This window comes from Calidris pugnax, unplaced genomic scaffold (assembly GCF_001431845.1).
Source record: "Calidris pugnax isolate Ruff unplaced genomic scaffold, ASM143184v1 scaffold171, whole genome shotgun sequence".
Classification (NCBI taxonomy): Eukaryota; Metazoa; Chordata; class Aves; order Charadriiformes; family Scolopacidae; genus Calidris; species Calidris pugnax.
Window position 1 is genome coordinate 4680054 of NW_015091064.1, and position 14514 is coordinate 4694567.

At 44.7% G+C, this 14514-nt stretch overlaps 1 protein-coding gene across 1 annotated transcript in view; it reads left to right on the forward strand.

Moving 5' to 3' along the window:
• The first annotated feature begins 7814 nt into the window (after positions 1–7814).
• Positions 7815–14514, forward strand: part of HPCAL1 (hippocalcin-like 1) — an 82799-nt gene continuing 76099 nt past the window's right edge. The window contains exon 1 of the mRNA XM_014956889.1: positions 7815–7852. The gene's annotated coding sequence lies outside the window, so the exon portion shown is untranslated. The remainder of the gene's footprint in view (positions 7853–14514) is intronic.

Genomic DNA, 14514 nt, shown 5'->3' on the forward strand with positions numbered 1-14514 from the left:
ATACAAAACAAGGTCATGTAATTTCTGCACATAATTGTGATAATGTAGGGCCTAATTCGGCAAGACCATGAAATTCACCCTCTGAACAGGAGTTCTGATCACGAGGGCAGTTCAGGAGTGGGGTCCTATTAAAATAACAATTGTGAATAACATTCCTAACTAGATTTAAGTTAGGATAAGAAAGCACTGCAGTAAGCATTTGGATAAGACACACATGAGATTTGATCATAAGATGCATATATAGATAATGACATTTAAAAGTTTCAGGGAGTCAGCTGACTTGCTTTTATCAAATGTAGCTTTTTAAAGCAAATTATAGCAGGCTGCCTGGTTAAGGAGATAGTATCTCAGTTGCTGATTTGAGGCAGAATTTAAGAGTCAATGCTCTCACTCCGAATCAGAGATCTTGTACGATCGGGCAGATTTCTTTTGACTGCGGTATTTTTGTGGATGGGCCAGATCAAGGAGATGGAGCTAGTCTTAAAAAGTAGATTAAAAATTTAAAAAGAAAAAACCAACAACTTCTTAGCAAAGAAAATATGAAAAGAACTATATTGGAAAGGGAGGGTGTTAGAAGCTGAAATCCCCATGTACTAAACTTGTCTAAGCGATACCTGTAATGGGGTTATCAGATTCAAAACAAGGCTCACATTGGTAGTGTTGCCCTCCGAGCGGTTGCAGTGCCCCTGGGATAGCTCAGGCAGCCAGAACACCAGCAAAGCTGATTGTTTAAAGTATGAAATGAGGAGGAGAAAAAAAAAAAAAAGTGTCTTAATGTAGAGCAGCAGCAAGTCATGGCACGGAGTAAAATAAGAGACAAGGACTGGACTCCTACCTAGGCACTGCCTGCCCTAGTGGCTTGGAGCAGCTCATAAGGCACCATAAGGCACCCTTGGAGTCTACCCTGGCCAGGCACTGGAAGGGGATCCTTTCAGGTGCCTCGGGGTGCATAAATGCACATGGGGAAATGATGGGATCCTTGCTGCCAGCTGTGGCAGGAGGACTGCTTAGGAACACCTCCCCAGGCAGAGTTCTCCCAGCCCCGTGCAGCTGGTGGCAGGGAGGGGACATCTGCCAGCACAGGAGCAGGGCTGGCCAGATTACACGTGCCTTGCCCCTTGGTGTTGACAAAGTGAAATGCTTTGCAAGGGTGGAGAAAGGCCTCGGATGTCCCTGTCCACACCAAAGAAGACATCCTGCAACAGCAGCTGAGGGCCAGGAACTAACACAACTTGGTGCCCAGCACTGAGCTCACTTCCCACAAAAGCATGTTTTGTCTTTCCACAGGTGAAGCCCTGGTGTGTTGTAGTTGCATTCCTTTTGAAAGGAGGTAGTAAGGCTTCTTTATGCTTTTTAATGGAACTCAATACCGTTTATGGAAGTGTGCATGGGCTTGCCTTGGACGAGGTGAGGGAGTAAGCAAGCTCTGACAAAACTGCTGTATAATGGGAGCTGAGATTGTCCCTTGGAGAGACATTTTCATCGCCACTAGATTAATCTGGTTAGGCTTACTTGTGCCAGGCATTTCTGAGTACGTTTAAATGAAGAAGAGACTTACTGGTCTCTTTTTCAGGATTCACTCACCGCTGAGGCACTGCTTGCCTCTCCCTGACCTTCAGCCACGTGCCATTGTCCAGTGGGGGTAGCCACAGCCTCTGCCACCTGAAACTGCAGCTTCTCACACAGCGGGACCCCAGCTCAGGGCATCCAGATGCTGCTATAGGTGGTAGCATGTCACATAAACTGTGGGAGAAAGAGATGTTAATAAGAGACATTCACCACTGCACTCCTCGATTTCAGAAACCAATACCTTCTGTGTACACACACCACTCTGTACTTGGGATTGTTGTCAGAATTTTAATTTGTATGTTAAATACAATGCACTCATGACATTGGTGTGATATTGCAGCAATCTTCTTATCTTTCATTACCAGCTCCAGAAACAAAGAATATTTTATGCTGGCGTCCGCATTATTTGTACAGTGTTCTCCCCATTCATCACAATAATTTTGTTTTTTCTCTCCTTCCATGTGCATATGCAACGTATCAGCTGGGCTTCCCTATTTTCTTCCTCCTATTGTGAATGATTAAATTTCTCAGAATTGTATTTTCTCTTCCAAGTTAGACTGACCATACAGTCTGATCCTGCTTCTTTTCTGAGAGTATTAGATTTCTCAACAGATAAAATATGGACACTATTAGATGGCATTGACTTTTTAAAGCTGTAAGTAGCAACTGATAAAATCAGTAACACAGACCATTTTAAGCAACCTTTCATCCTAATAATTCTTGGGCTTAGTCTGATAAGGAAATTAATTTTACATAATAGAAGAAGATATATTTATGGAATCTTGAAAGAGCATATCTTCTTCTGAGTTATTGAGAAGAGCAGCTCTATTTTCTTTTTGAAGTTTGTGTCATCCTTTGTGGTAAATGACTAAAGATGCTGTTTGGCTCTGTGTGTTAAAATTTTGTGCAGTGGAAGGTCTGGCTAATCTGCCATACAGTTATTACAGTCACGCTGTGTGAGTTTTATAACTCCGTGGGGGTCTGCAAGAAGCAATCGGCAGCTGCTGCTGCTTGGCTATTTGAAGGTGAGTGTTTGCAGGGGTTTGTTCTTAGAAAACACCAACACCCCAACCTACGACAGTGAGTTGGGGGTGTGCAAAGACAGTGCAAAGACAAAGTCATGAAGGTGGAGTGGCAAAGGGACCTCTGCAGTGCTGGAGTCCTCTGCTGAGGCTGTGATGGCAGCTGGAGGAAGTGAATGTGGCTGAAGATGAGGTTGGTGGGATGAAGCCAACTTGCCCAGGGGCAGTACTGTGTAGAAGGGTTCAGAGCCAGCTTTGGTGCGTGTGTTTGGGGATGGTCCAGCAGCTTGCAATCTGCAAGGAGGAAGGCTTCCATGAAGACCTGAAACAACTTCCAGCAGATCCCAAAGCCAGAGGTGTCATTTTTTAATCCTTTACCATAGATGGCTGGGTAGAATAGATCCCCAAATCCACATAAACTAGTGTCTCAGGCTCCTCTGAAAACAAGACAAAGATAATCACTAGGTGGAGGACAGAGATTCCACTCCTGTTCAAAAACAAATATCTGGGTCGGCTTGCGTGAAGGAGGATGGGGATGGGAAGGGCAGCTTGCAGCGTTAGGGTCAGGATGGGACAGGAGCCAGAGACTGCAGGTATTGCTCTTACTGAAGTAGCAATGGCACCTGCTTCTGTGAAGCGTGGAGATGGAAAGAAAGAGCTGGGGAAAAGCTGTGCTGCTAATAGAAAAGTAATATTGTTGATTCATATTGTTGTAACACTCTAAGGGGAAAGCTTGGGCCACTCCTGTGTTGAGTACTAGGCAAACACATAATTGCCACCAACAAATGAGAGCAAATGCCAGCTTTGCTTTGAGGCGAGAACCCCTTTCTAATTAAGGGTAAATTAACACCCATGACAGGCCCAAATTACTTGGAAATGACACGTTCTGCAGCATGGTGCAGGGTAATGTAGAGACCTATTTTTTTGGGTAATTGAGCAAGGGGTTCCTGAGCTATTATACATGACTGTGAAAGGTCTTCCTTCAACTTGTAACTCAACCTTGCATTTTTTGATTTACAAAAGTTTGAACTGGGTATTTAGGAGGGGATCAAAATGACTACTGCCAACAACATGACATTTTTCTGGCACTTAATGCAGATAAAGCTTGTTTAGTCCCTAATTTTGTATGTTACTAAATATGAAGACTCGTACAGATAACTTACCTTTCATCAAGGCTTACCTTTTCTCTGTGCTTCCAGACTCTTGGAGGAGAAGGGAATTTAAAATTGCACAGTTGCGTAGAGTTAGAGTTGCTAAAAAAATTATATTCTCAAGTCTTGTTTTCAGTTGCTTCTGCCTTGTCAAATAAGCTTGAATCCAAGTGGATTACGTATTATACTGCCTATCTCAGAGTTAGGTGGCTTTGCAAGCTTCAGCAAATCTGATCCAGCAAATCTGGAAAAAGTCTGACACAAACCAGTTTAATTTCCTTAAGTCAGAAATCTTGGAGCTCTTTAGTCCAAATTGCAGTGCCTCATTTTTGAGCAGGAATTGAAGCTCAGTAGGAGGGTTTGATTTGCAACGGGATCAGTTTTCAGTTTTCCCTCTCACCCAAATCTGGCCAAGACACAAACCTTTGAAAAAAAAAAAAAAAGCACTATTTCACATATATTTTCTATCTAAAGTGGTGCGGGTACTTGGATGATTTCATCTCCAAAACCAAGGTTCCAGCCCAGCATAATCTCTGTATCTCTTTCTTTGCAACTGGGCATTGGAGCCAAGAGTGAAGAAATGCAACGCTTGCAGTTGAAGCATATGGATGCATAAGGCAGAGCTGTGAAAAGCAGATGAAGATGAGGGAGACTAGTGAGCGGGGAACAGATGTAAAGATGGACAGAGGTAATCTGGGTGGTAGGAATAAGAGCAGCGTAAAAAGCATGGGAAGGAGCTAGGATATGAAGCAAGAGAAGATGGTGGGGAGGCAGGAGGGTCTGTAACCAACAGGACGTATGACTTTTTAACATCAAATTCATGATGAGTAGATTTCTTTAGCATCTTCCCCAACAAATGGACCAGAAAATAACGTCTTCCTCACTCACAAAAGGGAAGAATTTGGTGTCACTGCTCCACTAGCTTAGTGTGAAGAGATCCACAGGTCAAAACAGCCCAGTTTGGCTAAGGACTGCTTGCGGTGCAGCATAGATACCTGAGGTGCACCATACACACATGAGAAAACAGATCAGTGCACCAGAGGGAAGCAGAAAAGTGTTGAGACATTTCAGTGGAAAGCCTCCTCAGTCACAGCTGTGAGACAAGCCCACCTCTGAGGAACATGGCCACGACAATAAGCAGACCAGTGTCTAGTGATAGCGTTTGAATACTACTATCAAAATGCTGGCAGACGTGTTTCAGAACACTCTAATATCTTATATAATATCAGTCAAGGACTGAGTTGCTTTGCCAAGCTTCATCAAGACAACTGGGACAGATTGGCAGAGCCCATCATAGCACAGGATGCATGATACTTCTAGAGAGAGAGATACAGGAGAGAGGAGATATGGAACTTAGTATCTTCTGTATTAACACTGGCTGCAGAAAATAGAGTTCTGCGCGTTTCCATGCCAAATCTGAAGTGGCCCATTCACATCCATATGGTGAATCCTCACACTTATTTGCCGACTGGGTTAAGGGTCTGCTTGCCTCATATAGGAGAGACATCTTTGGTGGCAATGAATGGGCTGTGAAGGGTTGTCAGAATTTGGGCAGGGTTGACGTGGAGGTGCAATGAATGGATCAGGCAGGTATTAAAGTTAGTGGGCAGCCAGGGGGCATTGATGACAGGAGAGTGATGGTCCTGCAGCTTAAACACAGGCTGGGTGTGATACCTTGGCTGGGAGCAGAAGTGAAAGACTGGGGAAGAAGTGAGGGATGCAGATGAGTCATGAAGGCAGGAGTCTGGGGGTGTATGGGGGGGTGTTTTGCTCTTCCGTTCAGAGCCAGGGAGAAGTAAGCAGCAGTATTTCAGTTGTGAATGACTGATGAAGGCTAGTTTTGAAGAAGCAGCCTTGAGTCCCTTCAAAATATTTGTTGGAGGTAACGTTTGCAAAAACAATACATTTCCAATACAAGAGTAGTGCTCTTGGATCCAACTGGGGAGACTTTTGTGAAAGAGCAGCAGTGCCAGGGGCTGCCAGCTCTCAGAGCTATCTGAGACCAGTCGTGACATCAGTGCAAAGAAAGGACCTTCCCCAGTGCTCCCAGTTAACATCCTGAGTTTGGCTACCTTGATGGCTTGCAATATGAATGGTCCCATGCTTTTTTGGCAGAGCTGCTAGACAATAATAATGAATTTGCAAGAGGAAACCTCAAGTAATTGAATTTACTCATTTGGAAATTTTTCCTGAAGCCTCGTTTGACTTCTGCATGCCTTTAGCATATGCATATCATGTAAGTGCCAGGAGAAATTCTGTATGCAGGTCATGAAGCAGACCTTTGGATGGCCTCTCAGGGAAATGCGGGGATATTTAAAACAAGACTGAAAAAATACCCCCTTAGGGCAATGATTTTCTGGCAGAGATGGCCTAAATGGCTCTTTTTGATCACCATATCAACACAAAAATGTGTGTCAGAGTCTTACTTCTAAAACAGGGCAGGACTCAAAAATCTCAAATATTGGATGTAGCAGAAATATATACTTTAACAATTTAATATTAACAATATTTTAACATAAATTTCATATTGAGTGCTGCTTCATCTGCACTCAGACTGAGTCTAAAATGAGGCATGGGCCTGAGGCCCTGTCCCCTGCAGCCTCGGCCCCCAGGCTGGGACCAAGCTCGGGGTTTCCTTTCTGTAGGTTGAAGGGATGAGTTGGGGTGTATGTGGGTCTGAACATGGACTTGGGTAACATTTGGGTCCCTCTACAACTAGCAGAGCCTAGGAGACATTGTGTGTGTCAGAACAGGCATTTTCTTGCCTTGCAAAAGCCTGCATAAAAGAAACTAGCCTTGAGACGTACTTTCTGTGGGGAAATGATGTGATCATCACACTTTACTGGAAACACAGTTTTCTTGGGACAGCCTTTTCCCTCAGTGTTAATGATTTACCTTGGGAATATGATTGTATAACTCTACTCAGATTTTTCATATAAGTAAAAGAACGTAAATTATGAGCTCCAGAGTCTGAGTCAGGGCAGGTAGGTAATGTCTGAGAGGGATTGCAAACCGGTTCTGGTGGTGGCTGCATCATATATCTGTAAATGTTGGTTTCAGTGCTGATACCATCAACACTGTACAGGCCTACTGCAGCAGCATCGTGTACCCAGAAGAAAAAAGAAAAGAAAAAGAAAAGAAAAAAAGCATGAGCTGAAATTTACTTTTCCCTCTTCTTTTAGGCTTATGGTTTTTGTATTACTCATTTAATTCTGTGGTAACTTTTCAGGAGCTCCTGCCGGAGATTTTGCCTCCTCCTCTTCCCTGGGAAGAAGGCTATACAGGGAGTTTCCAGCTGTGTTCAAGTACTGTGCAAATATGAACTTTAAAGAAAAAAAAATCGGTCTTTTTAAAAGGTGAGACTCAGACATCTTTGCACAGAGTTGCAGGAAATGATGGATGAAGTTTGGAAGCTTGTTACAAACATGAGTGGTTCTGCTGCCTGATCTATTTGTTTTGTACTTAATTGTGGCTTTGCTTTAAATGATGCTAAATGCCAGAGCTGTCAATATAGCACAGAAATGGTACAAAAATCTGGGAATCTGGCTGCAGAACTCATGTTGCTCAAGGCAACCTGCATTTGTAGTCAGAGATAAAGGTAACCCATCTTGCATTTCCTACGCCGTGCAGTCAGCCATTTGGGTGATGTATATGCTACTGTCTACTGTAAGTGTTGGTGATACTTTCCATGTAGAAAATGCCATCAGTGTGACAGATATTCACTGACAACATATTGAAATGGAAAGCCGGCTGCAATTCGAATAGAAATATCCTGGGAGATTCTCAGCTATGTTGAATTAAGGAAGGAAGAATAGATCAAATGTTTTTTTCTAAGCTCAGTTAACTCCAGGAGGACAGGACACAGCTGTGAATCCCTTAAAGGCAGTACACATTCTCTGCCAAGTTAGAAGGCAATTATTCTTCATAAATCTGTCTTTTTAAATTCAAGCAGATCGATTGTCTCGTCCATCCTTTCCCTATGCAAGCACCCGGAAAGGCTCTTTTAGCACCACCTACGACTAAGTACCCCGCTTATCAGAAGACCCACACCATGGAAGCAAGGAAAGCCCAGTCAACCTTGTGTGTCCCTTTATAATGGTGGATGTAAAGGTATGTTCAGATTTTTAATGTTTTAACCAAGAAAATTCTGTTCTGTTTTTAAACATTGTCTAGGCTTTAGATATCTGACCTCTGTGCAAAGAAACAGGACACTCCTAAAAATTTATTGTCTAGCTAATAGTCAGGAAAGTGTTGCAAGAAGACAGGGCAGTTTCCTTACGTACACCGTCATGGTTGCAACAGCGTAGGGCTTCCAGAGCTGTGCTAAAATTGGCTTGGTTACAAGACAGTCATCTCCTAACAGCCCTGTTCTGCCAGATCACCCTGGCTCTGAAAGTCAAAATGGCTTCTGCCTTTTCTGGTGACCTATGATCACAGCTAGACATTCAGCAAGTAAAGCGAAGGCAAATACTGTTTGGTACAAAAAGCCTGCGTAAAAACATGTGAGATTTGGGAGGATGGGTTGCCTTCAGGGCTTTAAGGTGCTTATTGTGATCTGAGTAACATGCTACTCTTGATGGTTTTCACTTCTTTTTCAGATAGGGAGAATGCTTTGCAGTCTTTGTAGAGTGCTTTTTGAGATCGTACTGATTACACCATCACTGCTACAGTGTGTCTTCTCTGGCTGACATTTGGTGCATTTACTAAGGCCCTGAAAACCAATGGACACTATGAGAGAGGGAGAAGAGTTAACATAGATTGTCCTCTCTCATGCTGCAGTGGCAAAGCAATGAAGGAAAGGGTGTTCATTTGTCTTTTTTTTTTTCTTAAGACAATATTGGTATTTGTACCTCATTTACATTCTGTTGTAATGAAACAAAGCAGGTGAATGAGATGCTTTTCCTTATCAACCAGCCTCCAGAGCCCAGCTAGAGAGATGTGCCAAGGACAACTGAGGGGTAGGATGTGGTGTGGAACAGACCCAGCAGCAAGTCCTGGGGCAGCTACTTGGTGGCACTGGGTAGGACTGGAGCAGCCTGGGGACACACTCTAATTGTTGCCAACTTAAATCCAGGGAAAAGTGTGTTCTAGGTATGAAGAAGCATGGGAAATTCTGCTGTCACTTAGGAAACTTCTGGTTTACCTCCACTGGCATCATAGAAGAGTCTACTGGGGTCTTAGTCCCACCCCCGATCCCGGTATGGCCAACTTAAAAGTTAGGTGAGGTTGTCCAGGACCTCATCCCGTTGAGATTTGAAACCTTTAGGATGGAGATACCACTGGTTCCCTGGGCAACCTTTTCCTGTGCTTGACCACCAACCCTCATGATGAAAATTTCTTCCTTGTTTTGAACCGTAATTTCCCTTGCTGCATCTGTGACCGCTGTCCCTCGTCCTCTTGTTCTGTGTATCTGCAACGAGTCTGGCTTTGTCCTTCTCTGTCACCCACCATGCTGTTAGGCAGCAGGAGGCACTGCTGCTTCCCCCAAAAATAGCAAATGAAAGAATTAGAACCAAGCCAACATGTTCATGATAGCTTCTAGGGGACTGAAAGGCCACGTGAATCTCAATTTGTGAATCATTTCTGCTACAAAAGCAGAATGACTTGAGAAAAGTCAACAGCTTGGCATTGGCATTTGCAGGACAGGAATTTGAGTTTTCTCCTTTCACCTTGACATTGAAGAGGCCTAGATGTTGAAAAGGGATGATGTGAGAGGAAAGGATTAAACAACCTGGAATATGAACTGATATACTGCTTTTATTTTGCCCCATCCATATTTTTTATTGATATTTTAGTCCCACAAAAACTGGAGAGAAAATCTTTTGGGCTTTACTTTCTCAGCTCCCAAGAGGAGCGGAGCACAGCTTGCTGGTGACTTCACGGGGGCTTTGCTCTAAAAGTGGTGTGCTGTCACCGGGCTTAGACACGAGGGCTCCCACTTTCTTCCACTGTCTCCACTGCAGTGTTGGCCAGCAGAGCTGTATTTTTAAACCCTGAAAATGTGGAAAACTGCAGCTGCGAATCCTCTGATAAATCAGTGAAAAACAGGGCTAGAAAGATTCACAAGGGCTCATTTAATCTTTTCTCCAGCCTCAAGGCAGGTTGTACCGCTTTATCATCTCTAACCACCACTTGTCTGACCTGTTCGGAGTGTGATGGAAATATCAATCCCCCACAGCGATCCAGTCCGGTGCTTTGCTGCCCTTACCTGCAGAATTATTTTTTTCCGTGCATGCTCTGATTCTTACTTGCTTTAATTTAAGCTCATCGCTCCTGTTCACTGCAGACATCTCCCTCCACTTCAGACAACATTTTACATAGCTGGAGGATTACGTTTCCCTCCGGGATTTGCATATTTAGGCTAAACCCCAACTCGGTCAGCCTCTGCTCTTGGGGTGTTTTCCACCTCCCTGCTCGGCAGCCGGGCTCTCTCCCAGCAAGTGCTGCTCCTCAAGTCACTCTGGTTGGTGAGGAGGGTCACTGCCCATGGTATGGGCTCTGCTCCCCTTCGTCTACCCTAAAACACCTCTCTTCCCCACAACAACACGACGTTGTTGGTTCACGTTCTCTCTGCCATCCACAAGCACACTCTCAAACCTTTTTTTTTGGCAGAGCTGCTGCAGCTGAACCCAGGCTGTGTTTGCACAGCTGATTGTTCCCATCTACCCCACACGGTCTCTACTGAGCCGCATCCTTTTCTTTTTTTTTCTAGGCTTTTCCCGAGCTTGTCAGCATTGCTTTGAATTGTCATCCTGCCCTCCCCTGTGTCCGCAGCTCCCACTTGCTTTGCCTAGTCTATAAGCTAATAAGCATACTCTCTATTTCTTCATCATCTCTACTCTTACCACATGCTCTTCTCTTCAATTGACCCTCGTGTTTTTGGACACAAGGGAAATATGTGATGCTTTACCTGCCACCCACTTAAGAGCTTAAGAGCTCTAAAGAGCTGAGCCTCGTAGAGATAGCCTTTTGTTCCTCTTGCAGCAGGAACCCCACAGCAGAGCTGGATGCATTTTTGACTGATACAGTAATCCTCTCCTCCTCTCTCCAGTTGCTTTGTGTCATGTCAAACAGCTCCCGCACTTACAAATGAAGGAGACGATATCTGCTTATAATACATGCCTCTTCTTATGCACTTTTTAAGTTCAAGGAATGGCATGGGCTTATAGGAGAGTCTTTTGCTTTGAAGGATGCCAACGCTCTTAATAAATGAAGTCTATAGAAAATCATGGCTCACCACTATGCAAAGAGCACTCGTTTAATAACATGCTATGACTGTACCAAATAACTTTGTACTGGGAATGAATAATGCCATAACAGGCATTATTCCTGCACGAGCTCCTGCCATTCAGCACGTGTCTTTGGCCAGGGGGTACAACTGGAAGTGCCTGGGCCTGTGCCACCAAGAGTCCCACTGAACCAGGGCATTGGACATTAAAAGAGCTCTTCTGGAGCAGTGATAATCCCCCTGCTTGTCAGTCTGTGAGCAGCCTGCCGCTTCTGGCTTGCATAAAACTGAATTCTCAGGTGTTTTGTTGCTGTTATTAAAAAAAGGCAATTAACTTCACTTCTGCCTGTGTGCGGGTATGCTCTTTTTCCAGAAAGGAACACGTAAAGGCCAGAGTCTGTCCTGGGGAGCCCTGTGCAGAGTCTCGGGGAGCCCGCAGAGACACGGGGGCACTGGGGTGCCAGCCATAAGCCAGTCAACCAACGTTGGCTCCACCAATAGTCAATTAAAACATGGCCAGTGTACAGCATGACTGCATGTGTTAGTCTGTAAACTATAAAAATCCCACATCCCCTTACCTGAGAGTGGCAAGTTAAATGAGCAGTCCCAAGGATTCAACACCTTGAACCAGACACTGTAATGACTGGCTTAAAAAACTGGGAAACTGGAAGAAAACATCTATTTTGGCTTGCTGGTGACTCAGGATTCAGGTTTAATGTTTTCAAAGTTGCCATGAAAAATACAGACTAGAAGTACAACTGGCTTGAAAATTGAAGGTCGGCACTCACAAGCAACACATGAATTCCAGCATCTGGAGCTTAGAAAAAAGCCCATATGTGATAAGGTCTGCAAACAAATTGAGGTTTTATAGGACCAGCTATAACACACTACATGTGATAGTGGAGGTAGGGTGGGGGGAAGCAGGTTAAACTGGTGTTATAATAAAATATTCAGAAAATATCCCTCCCTGTTTACAGCTGGGGCAGGAATGCTAACCTGAAACAATTTCACTTGTTTCTTCTGTGCTTTCTATATTAAGAGGTGATATTTTAGATACCTACTCACTCCATTAATTTAACTGCAAGGGCTGCTTTCTCTGCCTGGGCTCACTCTGTCCTGGGAGGAGCTCTGTAGAAGACTATTCTGTTGAGTATGAATTTGACCCACTGTGCCTGATTGTCCTACTAATGCATCTGTCTTGGGTCCAAGTGCTCTCCTGATTTGTGCTATAATTATCCTAAAACTAGATTTTTCTAAATTTCATTCGCTCGTAGCTTTTTATAGTTCTAGGAATTAATTATTCAGAGCTGTGGAAGTTCTCAGCAGCACTTTTCTCCAGCTTGCATGGACACAGATGCATTTGGCTCATGCAGAGGGAGCGCACGCTGGCTCTTCAGATGAGGATGAGGGAATGACTTTGGCCAAATGTTAAACACGCTGCATTCAGCGTTTTCTCCTCTGACAACATCTCCTTGAATCTTTTGAGGCACTGATAATCTCTGAGCCTAGTAACGTCCCTACTCCCTCCCTGGTGTTCATAGGTTTTAAAGTAACCCTTTACATGTTACAGGTTGATGCCACCTGTAGCATCGTGGGGCAGGAGGGTTTGTGATGAGCACAGGGACCAAGGTGGCTGCAGAACCGTGTACTACCAAAAATAAGCCCCACATTTTGGCTGAGATGTGAGTCAAGTGGAGCAGTGAGGATGCTGAAGGAGACAGACTTCTAGCCTGGAACCAGAGCTGGGGAGAAGTTAGCAATCTCGTTTTGCTGCCTGGGAGTGAGTGGACGTACGGTTGGGGATGGCTGGGCTCTGAGGGACATGCCAGAGGGGTGTCTCTTTGGGGTGCAGGCGGGGGTAGATGTGTCCTTACAGGCTTTATTCCAATTTCACTTGAGTTGGAAGTTATAAGGCGTGTTTGAAGGGCACGGAGACACCAAAGCATGGACCTATGAGGCTGCTGCCAGCAGAGGTCCTCTGGCTTCCTCAGCTGGAGACAGAGCGGTCTCCAGCAGGGGGGATGTGAGGAGCAGTGCCCACTTTGAGGTGTCACTCCCTCCCTCACTAGGCTCACCCCATCTGCCCAGGGAGTCACGGACACATCTTTCACTGAGTCCTTTCCCTTGGAGGAAATCACCAGGGGTTTCCATCGCATGGAGTGGTGGTGAAGTGTCCATACTGCAGACACCAGGCTCTGAGCAGGACCCTGGTTCCCCTGCCGTTGGCTCTGCAGAGGCAATACAGCAGTGGAAAATGAGATTGAGCCTCTTCTGCCTCCCACATCCTCGTTTGGGTAAGCGCAGAGTGTGTACTTTAATTAGCGATGATACATGAGGGAGACAGGAGATGAAGCAATGTTCAAATTAAGTATCTGCAGAGCTGGTGAGAAGGTAAATATGAGCTGCCAGACTTGGGGCATTTTTTTTCAGTCCCTTCTTCTGCAGCAATGGTTCGAGTTTTAATTTAAAAAGCAAAGAAATCGTTGTTGCAGCATTTTTTTCCCCTCAAACTCACCACATTTGATGCCCACCTTGACAGCCCCCCTGCTTTGTGATATTGCAAAACCCAGGCAAGGTTAGCTGGGCTCCTGCTGTGGATGGGGACCAGAGGACCCCACCATCCCTCTTTGTGATTAACTTTGCATCAGGCAAGGAGATGCTGCTCCCGTGCTGCAAATCCACCAGGAGGGGATGAACTGATGCCTGCATGACAGCACCAGCCCTCCTGCAGCAAATCACCCTTTAACAGAAGCAAATCACAGTAGGTTTGGGGTCTTTCCTCAGGGGTAGAGGCTTCACCAACCTGCCCAGCCTCTCTCTCCCATCACTTTGCACTGTCAGGGGGTCTGTGGGTGCACCTCTGCCCTCTGTCCCCACCCCTGCATGCATTTCTGCTCCCACCATCGGGAAGCACTGCTCACAACCACGTACTTTGCACCACTGCCCATCCCTGGGACATCCAGACACCTCATCCTTCACGCTGAGCATCCTCTTTCCTGCTGGTGATGATAGGGGCTTCAGACTGAAAGTGGGTAGGGTGCTGAACACAAATATTACACATCTGTCAGGAGAATAAATGAAGGTTTGTTGAAGAATAAGTTAATCTTACATTTCAAAATTGCTAAGGACTTGACTTCCTTTGTGCCCTATATGACAGATTTTTTGCTTGGTTTTGTAAATAATATGGTATTTAATTATTCAACAAAGCATGCTTCATAGAGAAATATGGTTTCCAGTGCATTTTAAACTGGTAAATACCAAGTATTCACACCCCCTTTGCTACAATTTCGCTTCAATAATGATTTTGGTGTTTCAGTATGAGTCAGGCAACAACACAGGAATTGCTGAAGAAATTTCACTGAAAACCTCTCTGAAAAACCAGTTATGAGTCAGAGGAAACACAGCCGAATTTTACTGGTTCAGGCCTGGCTTGGTTGGGTCTGTAATTTCAGAAACCAAATTCCACATCTGGAATTGTCTACAGTTAGGCTATTAATAGGATGTCTGTATTTTTATTTCAACACCACCACCAAGGGATGGGACC